This window comes from Protopterus annectens, chromosome 12.part0, assembly GCF_019279795.1.
Source record: "Protopterus annectens isolate FY-2018-M chromosome 12.part0, PAN1.0, whole genome shotgun sequence".
In the NCBI taxonomy this organism is placed as follows: Eukaryota; Metazoa; Chordata; order Ceratodontiformes; family Protopteridae; genus Protopterus; species Protopterus annectens.
In genome coordinates, this window is record NC_056746.1 from 804,960,428 (window position 1) to 804,967,833 (window position 7,406).

Below are 7,406 nucleotides of genomic sequence, written 5' to 3' on the forward strand. Positions count from 1 at the left end.
ATGTCGAACATATGGAAAACAAAAGTAAAAAACAACAAACACTTACCTAAATACTGCTAGCAGGGAGGCAAGCTCCCCTGCACCCCCCCCCCCGTAACTTAAATAGACCAACTCTGAGATTGCATTACACTGCAGGAATGGAAATCTTTCCATTCCGCACTGTACGGAGATGCCGGTTCTGCATTGGTGGCATTTCAAATGTCAATCATATGGTCTCGGACATATGAAATTCGGCATTTTGAAGTCTCGGCAATGTGAAGGGGACCCGTATATAGATATAGCTAGAGTGTATGTGTATAGGCAGATATTCAGAAGTCAGGACTGAACACTGGGCCAGTTAGACAGAGGTCTTTCTGCTGAGCCATCATGTTTCCCTTAGCATAAAAGATGTTAATGGTCGTGCCTTTAAATACAAATACCTTTTTAAGTACAACCTCTTCATTGGCATTCTTTTATGTTGCTTTTTTTTCTTTTGATGCTAACATTCTTTGCTTATGATGATATAATCTCTTATTTTGTTTCCTGTTGTCATATAAGCAATGAAAGACTTATGACATCACTACAGAAAAATCCACATTGATAAGGCATTATCAGAAGCCTGTTGTGTTAAAAAGTAACTTTTGTACCAAGTGACAAAGTTTAGATGTTCTCTGATTTTGAAGTGTGATGAGCCTGAAAGCTTGCATTGCCCAGTGTTAATGTTTTGCTTTAAGCTGTAAAATGGCATTGCAAGCTTTTATAGTTCGTCATAATTACTTGATGATGAACATGAACATCTTACTTTAAATCCATTTTCATTGTTTTAAAAGTGTATAGGCACTCCCAGGGTTATTTTTAAATGGCAAGGTCATCACACTGAAAATTAATTTGTAGTGGTTTTCAGTTTTGCAAATTGCACACTTGTTGATCCATTGGACAGACTGAATGGGCCTTAAAAGTGCCTATTCACCATGGAAACTTACAAATGATCCATTTGGTAAAAGTAGTAAGTTTGAAGGATTGTCTTTCAGTATCTGATAACTTAGCAGTGGAATGTAATTGTCAGACGACAACATGGCTGCAGTAAGAACAAGGCCATTTACAATTGTGTGGCTGTGTTTCTGTATCACGGAATATTTCGTATGTTTTTAATGACATTGGGAAAAGGTACTAGAGCTATTAAGCTGTCAAAAGGTTCAGTAGGAGCAAGATGCGATGAACTAACTTGTGGAAGCTGAATGCTGCCACTGTGGAGTAACAAGCCCAAACATACAAAAAAGTACTCTTTTTCTGGAGGTGACGTGTTTTAAGACTAGCTATTTTTTCAGTTATTAATATATTGTTTAAGACATATGGAAAAATGCTTGACAGTATGATACTCAGATGATAAACTGGGGGCTAGTATGGACTGTGGCTCAACAGCATGTCGTAACAGTTCAGTGGCTAATAACTGCAGTTAAATATCCATCTCAGTTCTGCTTGTAATATGCTTTAGCCCTTCTTTGCCCATCTCCTTTAATCATTTTGTTATGTGAGGCAGAGCTGCTTTTTGGCTTCAGAATCTGCCCATCTTCTCCCATGAGTTCATTGGACACCATTTTGTAAACCTTGCCTTTTTGTCCCTAGGAGACATCTACTCTTTCATTAAGACTTTAAAGTGGTTTGATCTGGACATAAAAACAGATTTCCTTGTCTTTATGGATGTAAGCAGGACATCATTTGCACAGCTGGTAGTAATTCTTGATGTGTTTTTTCTGATTTACCCTGCTGTATATCACTGCTGCTCATACTGATAGTACAACTTTTATCATTTGGTATTAGAATAAGGAGAAATACTGAAATGGTGGCAAGATATCTCAGATATCCTAATCCAACCTTGATTGTGCTGATTTCAGAGTGTTACTTCATTTTGGCAGCACTCGAATTACAATCCTGTGTCAGTGCATTGGTTAGCATGATGTCTCGTTGGATTTAGATCATTGATGTTGTTTTTTGCTGAAGTGTCTTCTCCGTGGAATTTGCATGTCATCCTTGTATTCATGTGGGATTTCAGTGGGAGCTATAGTTTCCTTCCACATCTCAAAAACATACAGGTTGAAAAATTAGCAGTGGCCAGACATGATTCTAAGTCTGTGCCGAGTGTGTGTATGTGTTCTGCAATGGACTGGCATCTCATCCAGAATTATCTGCCTTATACCTATTGCTTTCTGGGATAGGAGCTTCCTTTCCACAACCGTAAAAATAGTGGGTGACATAGCTGGGTAGAAGTACAGTCTTGTTATTGTACCTCTGGTGTGCTGTATTTCTGTTATCCCTGAATCTATCTCAATATTTTCATGCACTTGATTGTCTGTGTTTTGAAATTAATTTTCATGTTGTACTTTTTCTTAGAGGTGGCATGGCTACTGTTCAGGCCACTTCCTCCTTTTTATCAAGACCCATTTTTGATCCTGCTGTTTTGCCCTGCCGTTGCAGTCTTGTAATTAACTAAGAAGTCAAGACCACTGGCAGTCCCTCTATCTAACATATATGTGGCACACTGCAATATTGCAGTACCATAGGAATGCTGAGTAACTCAGGGAGTGAACCTGGTTGGTTCTCTTGAATCCTTCCTATTTGAGGCAGACTTTATAATCCTTAGCAGGCCAGATAAGCAGTGATAAAATTGTGCTGTTTTCACCTTTGGTGCCTTCTCATCACACTTGTAACATTGCCATCTGTAAACTTGGCCTTCTTCAGTGCTGAACAGAATCCCAAAGTTTGCTCAGCATTCCTCATGGTGCACAGTTATCACAGTAGTAACATGCACTGTATCTCTAGCCATAACTCAGGAATTCCAAGTCCATTCCTAGACAGTTTGCTATTACTCCAGATGCAGCTGCAATGGTTTCAGTGTTGGGCTCATCATGTTTGGTGTCCTTTTAAAGATTTTTACTTATTTCTTTTGCACCCACATTCCCTGAGAAGATATTGATACTAACCTGTAGCTTCTGTGCTTAAGTGAACAAGATTTCATTAGTAGGGCTTATCCCCATTGACCCATGACTTTATCCCTACACAACAAAGATAAAGTGGGTTTAGGTCCTTGTTATAAAACATCAGTAGGAAGTTCAAGAAAAAAAAAGACAGTGTATGCACTTGGACTCTAGTGGTCCTTTGTCAGTTAGTGAAAGGAACGTTACCCAGCTTTTTGCACCATAGACGGGAAGAGCAGATTGGAAGTCACTGAGCATGTACGTTATACCTCTCAACCTGAAATAAATGAAAATCAGAACAAAGGCTCTTGGAAAGTAGGAACAGCCAACTAAAAATCTGGTAATGTAATTAGCATACATTTTGAATAGCAAATAGCATGTAAATCTTCCCATTTCCAGTAGGAATGTTAGATATTACATGTTTAAAAAAACAAATTATGACAAAAATTATGAAAAAATATTATTACATTATCAAAGGGACAATGTAAAATCTGTAGACTTTAATGTTGCAGAATTCTACCACACAGTCATTTATTTTTGCTTAAGAAAACGGGAAATGTAAGATGTGTAATTTTTCTTTAAACTGTTGTTGCCACTAGTATGTTAGTCATTATGGTTTCCTATTTATTAGACAGCTTCCAATATCCTATGTAATGAGGGAGATTCAGAAAATTGTATAAAGGGGTAAATCAAACCGGAAAATAGGAACATTCATCCAAAAAAAGGATGGTTGAGAGGTCTGATAGGCATCACTGCGTAAGCTCCATCCTGACCTTGGCATTTCGCTTGAATTTCTTAGTATCTAGCTGTAGGTGGCAATGTCATTTTGAAATTCAGTTCTGTACTCTACTTAGGAGATTGCGGGTGGCTGCGGTGGTGCAGCAATTAGTGTTGCCACCTCACAGCAAGAGGTTCTCCGGTTTGATTCTCAGCTAGGGTGCCTTCTGTGCGGAGTCTGCATGTCCTCCCTGTGGTCATGTGGTTTTCCTCTGAGTGCTCCGGTTTCCTCCCACGTCCCAAAGACATGCTGTAGGTTGATTGGATACTCTAAATTGGCCCTAGGTATGAGTGCGTGCGTGTGTGTGCCCTCTGGGGTAGGTTGGGTGCCGGGCTGGCAAATCAACACCATAAAAAAAAAAAACTCCACTGCCAATCATGAGCGTACATATTATCTGCTGTGGCGACCCCTAACTGGGAAAAAGCCAGAAGAAGAAGACTCTACTTAGGAGGTTACATTGATGGAAGTTTAGGCAATTTGCCTTTTGACTTGGACCTAACAAATAAGAAATCCTTACCAGACAATATTGCTGGTTTTATTGACAGGCCACTATCCAATAATGAGTGAGCATGTCTTTTAAATGACATGTAGCTTTGCTTTGCCGTTTTCTGTTTATCTACCTGCTGCCACAGTTTTTATGATGTTGATACTGACAGATTATAACATTCACCAGCAACACTCCCTCCATCCCCCAGAAGAAGAGTGGGTAATATGTAACGCTATAATTATATGACGTTTTGATAAACTGCTTTTCAGTTCTAAGAAGAAGTAAAATAAAAACAGAGTCAGACACTTAGCATGAATCTTCTTGACAGAAATTAAGTAAGTTGTTTTCATAAAGTACCTGGATGAAAAGCACTACTGCTTTATGACCAATAACATTTGGTAATCCTGTAATGGAACTATGTTTTCTACAGTTGCTGTAATTCCCATTCCTTCTTTCATCAGTAATCTGTTGATCTGAAAACAAACTTATATGGATGTTGCGACCTTATGAGGAATAAGATAGCAGATTCTCCTTACTTAAATGTAGTTCTACTTGGGTTTGTTATTGCAGTTTACCCAAAGCTGTGGTGTTAAGTAGCATTAATTGGGTGGCACAGTGGTGCAGCGGTTAACGTTGTTGCCTCACAGCAAGAGATTCTCCGGTTCGATTCTCAGCTAGGGTGTCTTCTCTGTGGAGTTTGCATGTTCTCCCTGTGTTCGCATGGGTTTCCTCCCACATTCCAAAGACATGCATCTGGAGCATTTCTCCCCGGGCCTCCGCTGAAAACAGGCTCTGTGGAACCTAGTTGGACATTCCCGGTCAACAAATGTTAAATAAATAAAAATTAAACCTTATGCAAATAAGGTGGTCAGACTTTTCTGAGCCGCATATGGCCAAGCCATTGCTAGATGACCTAGGCTGCCCATACCTCTGTGCTGTACATATTGTCACAGAACATTTCCAGATCCCTTCTGCTACCCTTTCATTGTACTGCAATCATCGTTTGCTTATGTCATGCACTTTATACTGTACACCACTGTTTTGCATGTCCTACCTGGTCTGGATAACTGCTTCAGGGACTTGACTACTGTTATTTTTGTGTTTGTTTTGTCTCTCTCCCTTATATCTACTCTACTACAGCTCCACAGTTTCCAATCTTGTTTCCAAGTAAATGTTCTGCAGAACATATCTCTTCTGTTTGTTAAATTGTTCTGTAGTCTGTTCTGTTCCCCACTCTAGTCTTCCCGTGTGCTTTAAGGCTATAATTCCTAATGTTTTAATATATTTTCCTCTTGCTTTTGATGAGTGCCTTATATTAATCTTGTTTGCCCTTATCTGAGCTGCCTTATTTGCATAAATTTAGATACAGTCATTCACTTCAGAATTTACCTCTTAGCAATACTAATTCGGCAACACAAGCCATTACTGCTGTCTTTTTAACATATCCTACTACCTTTAGACCATTGATTACTAATTCTCTAGAACCTTCTTTTTCCTGTTTTAGCCATCACCAGTACCTCCTCGTGTCCCCTGTACTCCCCGATTCACAAGTTGTGTACCTAATACTGTTATTCACTTTTCATTGCTTTTGGTTTGAAGCTTGGCTGTCATATAATTTCCATGCTTCAGATTTCTTAGGTCTCTACCTATCATTTTTTACCCTTGCTAAGTTTCTAGTCTTTTACAGCTTTAGTTGATCTGATGTATCGGGGTGCTTCGAGTCCTGTGGTGGTTTTATCCTCTCAACCGGTCACAAGGCAGTATTTTTCTCAGAAGATTTTATGTTGGGTGGGGTACATGTGCACTCGATGAGACGTGTAACATGATATCACATTCTAACTACATAAGTGCTCCTCACCCTTATAAGTGCACCACCTCTTTTCTGTCACTTAAGGTCATCAGACTTCACCCTAATATTCCTTAGAGAGAAGTTCCTGCTTTTGAATGCTACTATAGAAATATATTAGATGTTCACATGGCTGTCAAACTACCATTCATAACCAGTGTTAGCATTGACTGTAGTGTCTTAAGGAGGAGCATGATGTCAGGCAGTGTTGTATTAGTAGTTCAGCTCCTAGACCATGGAGAAAAACTGTTAGTCTAACTTATTACCAGAGGGATGATGGTAGCTAAAAGATCCTTGATTGAAAATCATAAAGAGGGTATACTTTGAAACCCAAGGCCTCAGCCAGAGCATTACCATAAGACTGAAACTAGGAGGGTAAGCCATGGCCTAGCTGTTGTGAAAACTGTCTTTTCTTAAAACAGCCTTCCTGACAACACAGGTGTTGAGCGGATCTCTGACTTTCAGACACTTGGGTTTGTGCCTGTCGTCTGCTTCCACAATCTTTAAGGGTTTCAGAGATGGCATGAACCCTTTTTCAATCATGCGTGGGTGAGTTCAGGATGTAGACATCATCCAGCCCCTAATTAACTGTCTATAACATGAGGTCAGCCACTCTGATGTCGTGGAGAGGGCTCTTGTGTCACCTGATTTTGGTTTGGCAGTACTTGAGGCTGAAATCTCCTTACCTTGGGCCCCACCCCAGAAAAGCAAGTTCTATTAGCCTTTCCTTGCTTGGGGTTGGGAGTTTCCAGCCACCCTGGTACAGGATTCGTGGCTCAAGGGCTAGACATGATGCAGATTTTGGCTGAAGCTTGAGTTTACATAAGGAATACTGTATGTTTCCAGTGTAGGGCCTGATGCAGGCCTTTCGCCACTTCATATTGCTTTTGCAGGCATGCTATCATGCAGGTTCCTTATCAACCAGTGCCTGGAGCTTGTCAGTCACACAATTGCTTTTGTTATAGCTCATGCCAAAAAGTAGGGAGCTATATGATTCCCTCCCTTCTTAGCCTTCTCTGAAGCATCTAAAAGCTTTTATTTATTTATTTTTTATTTATCCTTTACTGACTGGGTTAGTCTCACCAGGCTAGTGGCCTCTTCGGGAAGTCTTGAGATGGCATTTATTCTACTACATTAAATTTAGCCAGGGCATTGAGGAACATCAATATGTGCCATGTTATATTTTACATCCGCCTGAACTACCACCAGCTCAAGCAAATGGGACCACAGTTGAATGTCTCATTCAAAGGACAGTTTGTAGGCCCTTGTCTCTAAAATAGAAAGACTTTGTGGTGGAGGAGGAGGTTCACCATGGACTGGCCTTGAGTTCACCTCACTTCA